This window comes from Lissotriton vulgaris, chromosome 10, assembly GCF_964263255.1.
Source record: "Lissotriton vulgaris chromosome 10, aLisVul1.2, whole genome shotgun sequence".
NCBI lineage: Eukaryota > Metazoa > Chordata > Amphibia > Caudata > Salamandridae > Lissotriton > Lissotriton vulgaris.
The window spans coordinates 409336029-409349474 of record NC_141698.1 but is presented as its reverse complement, the minus strand read 5'-3'; positions in this window follow the sequence as shown (position 1 = coordinate 409349474).

Genomic DNA, 13446 nt, shown 5'->3' with positions numbered 1-13446 from the left:
TTCATTAGCCCAAAAACAATCATGAGCGTCTTCGAGGCTGGACAGGTGTGCCTCTTCCCAAATCTACTGTGGAAAATCAGCTGTGATGCTGGGTAGAGGCCTTTGCATCCTTGACTTTCATGAGCGCAATCCCCGTGCTGTTTCTGTGACCAGGAGCTTCTTTCTCTTATAATTCTGTTCGCACGGGTTGCTGCAAGTTCGCACGCGTTTTGTACAATTTCGCAATTTGCGAAATTGTACAAAACCCTCGCGAACATGCAGAAACCCGTGCGAACAAAAAAAAAAAGAAAAAACCCTCCGGATTCGCGGATTTTGCGGATTTTGGCAATCCGCAAATTCGCAAATCCGCAAATTCGCGGATTGCCAATCCGCAAAATTCCGCTCATACCTAATACGGAGCACTTTCCTTGTTTTTGCGACAATACACCTTTCAAAAGGTGCACCCTGCACAAACAAGGAAAGTGATAGAGCGCGCAGTTCTCCCGAGTCACCTGAGTTACCAATTCTTTACACGCACTGGGCCCTTGGCGTGCAAACCTTTAATACCACACTAATTAGTTTGGGTGAACTGGGTGAGGATTTCTCCTCCTGCACGCTGCTATGAGCAATTAAGGTTTGGTTTCACCTCTGCTTACCATGCACCTGACTTACCACAGGCACAGTTCTTACGACGGACCTGGAGCTATAAGGGAAAATAGTAGACAGGCCTAACATCAGATATTCTTTATAATCAGTAAATACGTTCCACAATTTCGTAAAATGACCACAGACACCTGAGGATGTTTAAAGTTTTATATATAAGGTTCAAAGAGAATATGACAAGGCAATAAGTGATAGGCAGTATAAAGCATCTAATATCAAAATCAAAACCATAAAGTAGCTATAGATAAGTGCTAAGACCATTAGTGTATATGGGAAGACTAGAGGTAGGATTTTTAGAACAAACACTAGTCCCTGCAATTTTATACTAAAACATAGGATGTGGATGGGACCTAGAACATGTACTTAACCTAAGTCTTTTAAACTATTCTTACTAAGTTCACCGCAATCAGGCTAAAGGTAGGGGAAAAATTGGAACATACTAATATAATATGACAGTAGGTAATTTCCTAAGGGAGGGGAGAGAAATGGAACAATTCTAATAAACAATAGCATATAACTTGTTCTCAATGAGATAGAGCAATATCTCGGCAAGAGTGCTTTATTAAGGAAGGAGAGAGAGAAGTCAAGAGAGAGAGAGAGAGAGACGCAAACCCACAGGTTAATATTTACCTAGGACTGAGAGAAGACTAACCCTGGCCACGGGTCAGTTGGAAGGACGGGGACAAGGACCCTCAGGAAGGAATGCCAGAATGCGAGCAGGTACAGCTCACGGACAGTAAGGACAGGATACCCCTCAGGATTTGGGATCAGGACTGGGCTCACCAAGGTACGACCAACACCCACAGCTTCAGCAGCAACGCCAGCGTTACCCCTCTCTGCAAGTAATCCGCCAGTAACCCCGATTTGGGTTTTCAAATTCCCCAGCAAAGTGCTTCGCCAGCACTTAGGATTATTTCCACCCCTTAGGAGTTTGTGGAAAGTATGGACAGAGTGCTCCGCAGCACTTCAGATTGAGCACCTATAGAGTTCGTAGGGTCAGTGACAGGTCTGCTACTCGGACAAGTCGGACAATTTTCCTAAGCTAAACTAGGGCAGTTATACTGTTTTGGGGTCCCTCAGACCACCCACTAATGTTGCAAGTGACAGTTTCCCACATTGTGATTGGTCAGGAGAGGTGGTGCGGTCATTACCACCTCCTAGAATTCAGTTTTCTCATACTTAATATTCAATTTTGCACACCCGCCCCCCGGGTTCACGTTCCCATGCATGGAATACAGTAGTATAGGACAGTTCACAATAGGTAGCAACAGTATTGCTTTTTCCAAGGTAAGACTCCGTATTCCCAGCGATGTTCCCAGGCCCATTGTGCTTCAGGAGCCAGCTGGCTAGATTTAGCTTCTGCGCAGTTAGAACTTTCCCTGGTCACCTGACAGGGTTCAGAGGAGCCTCAGCATGGCGTCGCTCATGTATGCCCCAGCCCACAAAGACGCGGTACATGAAAAGTAAGCGAGAACAAATTAAAATCACATATAAAATGATCACACTGTATACCATGATAATATTCTAACCAACCCTTACTTTATAATGACTATAGCATTATGGTTTAGTGCGAAAAGATAGATAGGCTAAAGCAGCAGTAGCAAGCGGAGAGCGTGGTGAGAGACAAGCGGCCATATTTGCAACAGTGCGCATGAGCACAGAATCCCTCCAGATTGCGAGTGCGTCACATCACATGGGTATGACCGACGCATGCGCAGACTGAATTTCGGCAAAGCAGCCATTTTTAGTGCAAGCTTCATTTAGTACGAGAAAAGACAAACAAGCAAGCATCCTGGGGACACCCGCGTGTCGGGAAAACCACTTTATAAATGACGAATAATGAGGTTAATATTATTACGCAGTTTAGACAAGGGTTTTGCATACGAGCAGGGCGCTGGCACGCGAATCCCAGCTCCATCAATCCCCTCTTTGATGATATTTACTATCATCACCACATAGAAGGAAACAGATGCCAACTTTTCTCATTCATCCACATCGTCCATTTCAATTTCAATAAACTTATTGTTTAGTTTTCTTTCAGCTTCCCTATGAGAGTGGTGATTTTTCGCCTTTTTGTAAATTGCACTCTTTAGCTCTTCTAGTTCTAGTTCATCAATGTTTCTTTTCACCCCCCTCTGATTTACTGTATATTTCTTTTTGCACCTTTGGCATTTGCAGCAGATAAAAATGATCAATACAATTACACCTATTACAACTATTGGCATCAGTATTTTCCACAAAAGATTTCTACCTAGGTTAGTAAACCAATTACCTATAGAGGAGAGACCTCCAGTCAGTCTCGTCCAGGCACTGTCAACCTCCAATGGTTTGAGTTCTTTTTCCAAATTAGTTATGTTTTTCACATATTGTTTTAGTTCGATACTTTTATCAGGAATGTAGGTGCAACAATGTTGCGCTTTCAGCATTCTACAGACTCCGCCCTCTTTTGCTAATAGGGTGTCAAGGGCAAGACGGTTTTGTAAAACCATTGATCTGATCGCAACCATTTCAGTATTGACCAGCAGGAAACCAGCAGCAGTGTCCGTTGATAGCCGGTCCACTACTGTAGACAATTTGCAGATTCTATGGGTGTTCAGAACTACCCCCATTCCAGGTATCAGTGCACTAAAAATATCACCTATAATTTCACCTACACTTTCACGTCTACTACGCACTAAGCCATTAGTTTCTTCATCGCTTCCAGCTGCATTATTCACATGGTATATTTTCGGGAAAACAATGCCAAAGTAGCAGCTTCCATACCAGTGATCCGGCAATTTGAAATAAGCCTTGTTCCCACATATATAATATATTCCGGGAAACACAGGTTCTGACCCATTTTTGAAACCCCAACCTCCAATTACCTTGTAATTATGTTCACACTCGCTGGAACCGATGAATACATTGTTATAGTACTCTGTCTTTTCCCTATGGATACAAAGTTTCCCTTTTCGTTCAAAATCCAGCGACAAGGCAGGACTAGCTTCGCCTTCCGAGGTGTTATCCATGTGCTCAGCCCACCTAGGGACTCTATCCTTTTCGTCATTTGCCTTCTTCTGAAACTTTTCTCTCCTTCTGTCTGCCATCTTTATAAACATCTTTTCCTGCTCTTGCAGTGAACAGGTCAGATTATCTTCTCTTGCTTTATCTAAATCTATGTTACCTATAGTCAGGAAATATTCTCCCATATATCGGGTCACGTCACTGGTAGTATGTACACGATTCAGGTGTCCTCTAATAGGAAGTTCAGAAAATACTACGTCATCATTTGAATAATAGTACTGCAAGGTGCTTCTATAGAACAAGCTAGCTAATATACTACAGGAGATTCCATAGGTCAAAGGTAGATGGTGGTATGTCACGCCTTCAGCCACTGAAGTTGGTAGCTTCATGCAGACATAACAGTCCTCTATTTCCATAGCTTCTACATAATGCACTAACAAGTTGGCAAAAACATTTAGATGCGTCCTGTTTCTCATTTTGTGAAAATGGAGTCCATCCTCATCTGGTGCTTCTAAATTAGGTCGTGTGTGTGTCAGTCCTACTCGTTTGTCGCGTCTTTCTAGGCTTCGTGGTGTTTCTGCAGTCTGTACAACCCCTACGTCTACTACTTCGGGTTCAGTAGGGGACAAGTTAGGATTTTTACTTATCATAAAAGGTAGAAAAACTGTTAGTCCTATCCACATTACTATTAACATGGCTACACTACACAAGCATACTTTACAACAGGTTTTGAGACACCCACACCGGGATCTCCCAGAGACATTCGGATCAGACATATTTAGCTTACAGGTGGCTTTTGCTACCCCTCTTCGTTTCTTTGCACCAAAGGCTCACTTCGGGGCTCTCTCAAGGAGGGTCTTCGTCCGAACTCCGATCAGCAATGGACTCGTCGTCACTGTTGCCACTGTGGTGTGGCTCGTCAATTTCCTCCAACACAAAGTACGTCCACTCAGGGCTCCGATACAGTCGGTTCTGTTTCTTTATTCTGTCGCTCTTTCTTAGCGATTTGCCTTGGGCTGCATTTCTTTCACTTTGAGCCCTTTTTCTGTCTTTCTGATTTTCTTCGACTGTCTTTAGTCTGAGCCTCAGTCTCTTGACGTATCGGGGTGCACTTCTACCTCCGTGCCTCCCAGTTGTTGAGGAAACTTGGCCTTCTTCGTGCACTCTTTTTACTTTTTGATGTGGCACCTCTGTTTCCCTGCCTGTCTGACTAGTTCCAGGTCTTTCATCTATTTCTTCTGCCTGGTCGCTAATCTGTCCCTGCTCAGATTCAAATCGCACTTTCTTTTTATTTCTGGTTACTGTTGTTTCCGTTGTCTGAGCACTTCGATCTAGTTCTATCTGTTCCTGTTCATGCTCTTCGATCTCTTCGTTTTCTTCTGCATGAACGTCAGCTCTAATTTCTAACTGTCCCTTTCCAAGTTCAGGAGTTTCAGGAGGAGTTTCGAGGTTCTGATCTGACCCTACTTGGCCTACGTCCTGATCAGGTGTGTTGTGGCTTTCGTTGACCTGACCTTCTTCTTCTATTTCTGACTCACCTGGACTATCCCACTCACTGTCTAAGTAGGAATATTTCCGGGTTCGTATTGGATCATGAACCGGGTCGTCGGCGGGGTACCATTCAACGTCTCGACTTGTGCTCGGCAGTTCGATGTCAGCTAGCTCCGGACTCTCTTCCTCGGAAGCTTCTTCAGCTGAGCTGCCTTCAGCTCCAGTCGCGTTTTCTCCAGATACCCGCTTTGTGTGGCTGGCGTGGATCCACTTCGGTACACCAGCGCACTTTACAGCAGTAGTGGTGACGAGGATCACTTGTCGTGGCTTTCCCCACCTTGGCTTCAGGCAACTGCTCCGGGTGTGTTTCTTTAACGCCACCCAATCTCCGGGTTGCAGTTTAAGCGCTGGAGTCTTTGGCCACTCGTCTTCTGTCTCTCCAATCTGCTGAGAGAGAGAACGCACTTGGTCACCCAACTGCCTGCAGTATTCTAATACCATATCATCAGAAATGCTTAGCAGTTTGTGTCCGGGCACCCAAGCCTGTCGCATCACTCTTCCCATCAACACTTCATGGGGACTTAGGCCAGTTTTTCTGTTCGGGATACTTCTCAGACTCATCAGCACAAGGGGTAAAGCCTCTATCCAGTTCATCTTTGTTGAATCACACATTTTTCCCAATCTGGACTTCAGGGTGCCATTTATTTGTTCCACTACCCCAGAAGCCTCTGGGTGGTAGGCACAGTGCAATCTTTGCTTCATTTTGAAGGCTTTACAGAGTTCCTCTAAGACATCGTTGGCAAAATGCCCACCTTGGTCCGTTTCGATTGTCTCTGGGATCCCATACCTAGGTATCAACTCCCTGAGCAATAACTTGGCTGTGGTGAGAGCATCATTTTTCTTCGCGGGATATGCTTCCACCCACCTGGAGAATAGACAAACTATGACTAAGATATATCTATATCCTTTGCATTTGGGCATGGTTATGAAGTCTGCCTGCATTCTGACGAAGGGACCTACTGCCTTTCCAATAGTACTCTGCTCCACTACAGTCTTCTTTCCTGCATTGAATTGCTGACACACTAGGCACCTCTGGCAAAGCCTTTCCGCCTGGTTCCTGAACTTTGAATTACAGAACACCTTGTCAAACACCCGACACATTGCGTCTCTTCCCATATGTGTTGGTTCATGTATCATTCTGATCATGGGGTCAATCAAACTATCAGGCAGTACAGGCACCCCAGTCGAGTTTACCACCACACCATCATCTCTCAGTTTGCATCCATTTTCTGCCCACCTTCCTTTTTCTTTCCTGTCTGTGGCCTGCTGCAACTCTTTTAATTCTTCCCACGTTGACACATTCTCAAACAACATAAGTTGGCAGCTGGTTCCATCCCATAGTGCAATTTGTAGGGACATATGGTGTCGGGCACAAAACTGTGCAATTTGGTCAGCGTACCTATTACCGGCAGTCACATCATCATTTCCAGATTTGTGAGCCGCACACTTGACCACAGCCAATTCTTTGGGTAATTGGATAGCTTCCAGTAAGTCATGCACCACCTTCCCATTTCTGATAGGTGTGCCTGAGGAAGTCATGAATTCTCTTTGTAGCCACAACTGGCCGAAGTCATGAACGACCCCGAAACAATACTGGCTGTCTGTATAAACAGTTATTCTCTTGTTCTTACCCCTCTTACAGGCTCTGGTTAACGCGATGAGCTCTGCTACTTGTGCAGACTTCACCTCGCGCATGTAAGATGCTTCGATGGTTCCTGTCAGTGTAACCACAGCATAGGCAGCACTTAGGCTCCCACTCTCATGTCTCAAACACGAGCCATCCACGAACATTGTTTTATCCCCATCAAGTAACGCTATTTCACGGATGTCAGGACGGGGCTTGGTACTGAACTCAGTTAGATCGATGCAATTATGCTCCCCTTCCTCTTCAATTTCTAAATCCAGGGGGATAGGTAACAGTGTCGCAGGGTTTAGGACATTGCACCGGGAAATAGTGACATTCTCGGCACCAATCAAAATTCTCTCATACTTAGTCAGCCGACTAGGTGTGAGGTACTGGGTCTTAGTTCTAGTCAGTAGGATGACAACAGAGTGAGGAACATATACAGTGACGGGATGTCCCATGACAATGTTCTCACTCTGTTCCAGACTGACGCAAGTAGCAGCAACGGCTTTCAAGCATCCAGGTAATCCAGCAGCCACTGGATCTAGGGTGGCCGAAAAATAGGCTACTGGTCTTCTAACTAATCCGTGCTCCTGGGTCAGGACTGAAAGAGCACAATTCTCTCTCGTGTCACAGAACAGCTCAAAGGGCTTAGAGTACTCAGGCATACCCAATGCAGGAGCGGTACATAGACAGTTTCTCAAAGTTACCCAAGCATTCATGCTTTCACTGTCCCAATGGACGGGGTCTTCTACTCCTTTCTTCGTCATATTTATCAGGGGTCTGGCTAGAGCCGCAAATCCTACAATCCATTGTCTGCAGTAACCCACAACCCCCAAGAACATTCTCACCTCTTTCTGAGTTCTGGGCAGTTCCATTGCTTTAATTATTTTGATCCTTTCGGTAGTGACTTTCCTGATCCCTTTTTCTATCTGGTGCCCCAGATACTTCACGGAGTTTTTACAAAATTGCAACTTGTCAGGTGACACTTTATGTCCTCCTTTTCCTAAGTGATTCAGCAAGGCAATGGTGTCAGTGACACAGTCAGTCTGGGTTTTAGATGCCACTAATAGGTCATCTATGTACTGTACCAAAACAGACTCTCTTGGCAGCACTAGGGATTCAAGGCACTTTTTCAGTATCTGATTGAAAATCGATGGACTTTCGGTGTACCCCTGGGGGACACGATTCCAGACATAGATATGGCTGTCAAATTCAAAACTGAAAAGGAATTTGCTTTCTGGATGTAATGGGATGGAAAAGAATGCGTGGCATAGGTCAATGACAGTGAACCACTCTGCATTCCAGGGAATCTGATATAGAATCACTGCAGGGTTGGGCACAATAGGACAGCAAGGCACAACAATTTGGTTTACCTTGCGCAAATCTTGCACCACCCGGTACTTTCCACTAGGCTTTTTGATCCCTATGATAGGCGAATTACAGGGGCTGCTCATCACTTCTTCTATTATTTCTGCTTCGAGCAGCCTGGTAATTTCGGTCGCCACTCCTGCTTTTACTTCTGCACTCATTTTGTACTGTCGGGTTTTGGGGTATACAGCATTTGTTTTTATCGCTATTTTAACTGGGTCCACATTTGCCATCAGGCCTACATCTTTTCCTGTGAAATCCCACACTTCTGGTACTACTCTTAACTGGAGTTCTTCAGGTAAATCCTCAATTGTCAAAGGCTTGATATCAGCATCTTGTCTGACTAACATCAGTTTGTACAGGCCATCTTCATCGGGGGTCTGAATTTCTACGCCATTTGGTGTGCAGAAAATGGTACAACGCATCTTGCACAACAAATCACGTCCTAGCAGGTTTACAGGACTGGAATCACAGAGCACAAATCTGTGCATTTCCTTGAAATTTCCTATAGAAATTTCCATTGGTTCAGTTACAGGGGTACTTATTATTTGATTTGAGACGCCCACTACTTGGATTGCTTCTCCCGAGAGGGGTAGGTTAGGAACATCCACTGTTCTTACAGTAGATCTGGTAGCACCAGTGTCCAACAGAAAGGTGACGTCTTTTCCCTCAACCTTTCCTTCAATGTATGGTCCAGTCTGGTCTACCGGTAAGGAGGCGCCAAGTACGCACTCCTCATCCTCCCCTCTCAGGCCCCGTCAATCTTGATCTTCACAAAGGAAGGTATCATTTAGCAAGTACTGTGGAATGACTGCGTTTCTTTCACTCTCAACCTCCCATACTTCCGCCCTCTCATTCTGCTGACCCTGACTCTTAAAATTCTGTCTAGGAGCGCGAGGTACTGGAGGTAATTTTACCTGTTGCTGGGTTTTTCTTGTCCCCTCTTTCTGCACCTGTGGATTTAAACCATTTACAGGGGCATTACCGGCCTGCAGGTGTGGACACTCGTCTCTCCAATGCCCCATCTGGCCGCACCCATGGCACGGAAACTTTTTCATGGCCTCTTCACGACTCATTTTAGGTCTGGGCTTTCCTCCCCCCCCCAGTAGTGGTATTCTGAACATTATTATCAGACGTCAATTTACTTAACTGTTTTTCTTGCTGTTCAGCTAATTTCACCTGTGCCCACATGACTTTCTCCTTGAGGGCCTTCTTTTTATTTTCGATTTCATCTTCGCAGTATTTTGCATATTTCAGGACATCATCTATGGGCTTTCCCTGCCAACTGATTTTGTTATCTCGAATCCATTGTGAGATTTCAGGCCTCAATCCTAGCACAAATCTGTAACTGAAATGGGTCATGTCTTTCATGTCTACATTATCGATACCACTGTAAGTTTTAAATACCTGCAGTAACCTTTCATAAAATGAATGCACCGTTTCATCACGTTCTTGGGTGGTTCTATCTATTCGGGTCCAATCTGTCTCCTTTGCTGGCACTTTTTTCTTAAGGTACTGTATGACCTGGTCATATTTCCTCATTACATCAGGTGAAGGGGCTCCCGTTTTCTCATCTCTGGGATATTCATCATTAGGCCAATCAATTTCTATCTTACATTCCGTCCACAGATCTACAGGGACCACAATGTCGAAAAACCCATCCAGGTCTTTCAGCAGACACTTCTGAACTTTTATGAAGCGTTCTACCTGCCTGTACCAATCAACTGGCTTCTCACGTAATTTCGGGAAGTCGTTTGTAAACGACACAATGTCCTGTCTGGACCAAGGGACATGGACATATTTTCCTCCCGGGACCTCTCTCATGGGGCACAATTTTTCTGTTGGTGTTACTTCCTTTAATACGAATTCTGAAGTCAGTGACCCAGCCCTGCTGCTTTCCTTTTTCTTTGCCCACCTGGTTCTCCATTTCCCCACTTCGCCCCATTTCTGCAGGAGTTTTAACAATTCCTTTACTTGGATCTGTTTTCCCATCACATTCAGGCTTTCTAAATCCTTGTCTGAAAAATCCACTCTGTAGGGTTTCTGAAGAATTTTGGAGCGACTAACATCAATTCCCATTTCTGTGGCTGTATCCATTATCTTTTCATGGAGCACCCTAGCACTACGGGTAAGACTTTTACTGATAAACAGTAACTCTTCTTCATTATAAGAGCTTAGGCGCTCAACTCCTACGTTCCCAGCCATCATTTCTTCTATTTCTATTCTTAATTTATATATTTCCAATGTTTTAGGTTGGGGAGTGGTCTCCTTCTCTAGCTCCTTTGTCCATCTGTCCAAATCTTCTGGGGAAACTAAGGTGGCACTCCTAGCCCCAGTTGCACTTTCAATCAACACCTCTTTTTGTCTGGGCTGACTTCTTGTCCCTGCTATACTAGCCCTCGATTCTCTAATGGGCAGATCCATCAGAACCACAGATTCACACTCACTTTCCTGATCCTCATCTATGAATACTTCCTTCCTCGGGGTAGGGATGCTAGGAGTAGGCAGTATTGGGGTGATAACAGGAGGATGAGGACTAGTCAGGTCATTTCTATACAGTGGAATAGCTGGACCAATAGTTACTGGAATAGTCAGGGAATCAGGATGGGGATGCATCTGGGCAATGGTTCGAACTAAATCCTCTCGCTGTTTAGTCAGGGCTTCTTTCTCTTTTTCCTGCAACCCCCTTTCTGCAGAATTGCCATGCAATACCTGAGGTACTAAGGACGGATAAATACTTGGGGCAGTCGGAGCAATCAATCGAGGTGGACTTTCTCCAAATGGCTGATAATTCGGGACTGTGGATTTAGGTCTGCAAAACCCATCCCTTTCACTGGTTTTACTGCCTGTACCTGTTCCATCTGTATCACTGTCCCTCCTACTTCTGGGATAATTTGTGAAGGGTTTTTGAGAATGCACAGGTTCTAATTCTGCAACATAGGGAGGTGGATTTTTCATTAACAAATCTTCCAGGTGTTCATCTTCTATGTCCCCCATAGGTGCTAGGTGATGGGTTTTTTCTTTACATTTTCCTCTCTTTTCTTCTGATACCCCCATCATAGGGAACAGCCCTTCAGTCAACATAGATTGCCTCCACTGTTTCATTTTCTGCTCTTTGGTTGGCGTTGGAAGCCTGGGATACCATTTACTCACTCCCTTATTCATCCGGGGTTTATCTCGCTCTGCAGCCTCAATCTCCCATTCCTCCAGAGCTTCGTACTGGGTCAACCTAGGTCTAGGGTGTAATTCATTCATGCGGGTCCTTAAGTTAAACAGGATCCGACCATTAAATGTACCTTCAACAGGGAATGCTAGGACTCCGTCATCTGCAGTATACTTTGCCCAATTTTCTAACCAGACACAAGTGTGATACCCTTTATCAAACAACATGAAAGAAGCAGGGGTATTTGGCGGGGGAATGAGTACGCCTTCCCTCGTTCTAATGGGCTTGTCAGTTTTGAAAAAATTCTTTATTTTATCAGAGAAGGACAGTTTCCTCTTTACTCCATACATCATGTGCGGTCTACCTCGTCTAAGCTGCTCCGTATGAAATCCTAGGTACTTTGGGTTCGGTATGAAATCTGGATACCACATGCAACTCTCCAGACTCGCTTCTATCTCGGCTGGATTAATTTTGTTTACCTTTGTGCTTCCAATGCTAGCGCGGCTTTTATTTCGCACCACCCAATCAGGTCAGAGTATACAAATACTGCTAGCCAATGGGTGCGCGGCCTTTTCGCAAGACAGAGTCTCACGCTTCGGCACTCACCCCTCCTTTACAAATTCAGCTCCACTACACACCCGCTGTCTTGACCAATACCAGCGCGGCACGGAGTGACGTCAGAGCAGCTCTCCGACTGACTCCCTCCTTCACAAGGTAACGGAAACTTTTTACTTTCTCTAAAGTGCGAGTGCACGTTTTAGTTAACAACACACAACGTTTGCCACTATGTCTGAGTGTTCTAAAGAGAGAAAAGACTTTTCTTTCGCTACTAGTAAACCACTTCTGTCTACTTTTCATTCACTCTGGATAGACTTCTTTGCCTGTCCCTTCACACTAGTAACATAGAACCCGTTATTCTTCTGACTCATCCACCTTAGTCGGGGATATGTACTGAGCCAGGATTTCACCAGCGAACTATTTTACTTACCAGACAAGCCTCAGAGACCCTACTACTCCTTCCGTATGCGACCCTTACTAGGTGATATCGCAATGAAAGTTTTATAAAGGACTCGTAGCTATCATTCACTCCAGAAATAAAGGTCCTAATTAGTGCTTCCAGTTATCCTTAACCCTGCACTAATACCTCGAACTTAGTGACTTCAACAGCTAACCGGATTCTGCTCACCGTTAGCTAAATACTTCCCCGGGGATTCGGACTACACTGAACATTCACAAACAATTTTGCGTTAATATAACATTTATAACAGTAATGCAAAAACCATATACATTTACATATAAATCCTTAAAACATTTCAAAATTTTGAATCAATATAGTAGAAAATCAGCAGCACATTAAATTTTCACGGTTTGTTTATGACCTATCCTGTCTACCTAATCTAACTAGTCCAAACCATCCTCTGGCTGCCAGAAAATTACTGATAGAGCGCGCAGTTCTCCCGAGTCACCTGAGTTACCAATTCTTTACACGCACTGGGCCCTTGGCGGGCAAACCTTTAATACCACACTAATTAGTTTGGGTGAACTGGGTGAGGATTTCTCCTCCTGCACGCTGCTATGAGCAATTAAGGTTTGGTTTCACCTCTGCTTACCATGCACCTGACTTACCACAGGCACAGTTCTTACGACGGACCTGGAGCTATAAGGGAAAATAGTAGACAGGCCTAACATCAGATATTCTTTATAATCAGTAAATACGTTCCACAATTTCGTAAAATGACCACAGACACCTGAGGATGTTTAAAGTTTTATATCTAAGGTTCAAAGAGAATATGACAAGGCAATAAGTGATAGGCAGTATAAAGCATCTAATATCAAAATCAAAACCATAAAGTAGCTATAGATAAGTGCTAAGACCATTAGTGTATATGGGAAGACTAGAGGTAGGATTTTTAGAACAAACACTAGTCCCTGCAATTTTATACTAAAACATAGGATGTGGATGGGACCTAGAACATGTACTTAACCTAAGTCTTTTAAACTATTCTTACTAAGTTCACCGCAATCAGGCTAAAGGTAGGGGAAAAATTGGAACATACTAATATAATATGACAGTAGGTAATTTCCTAAGGGA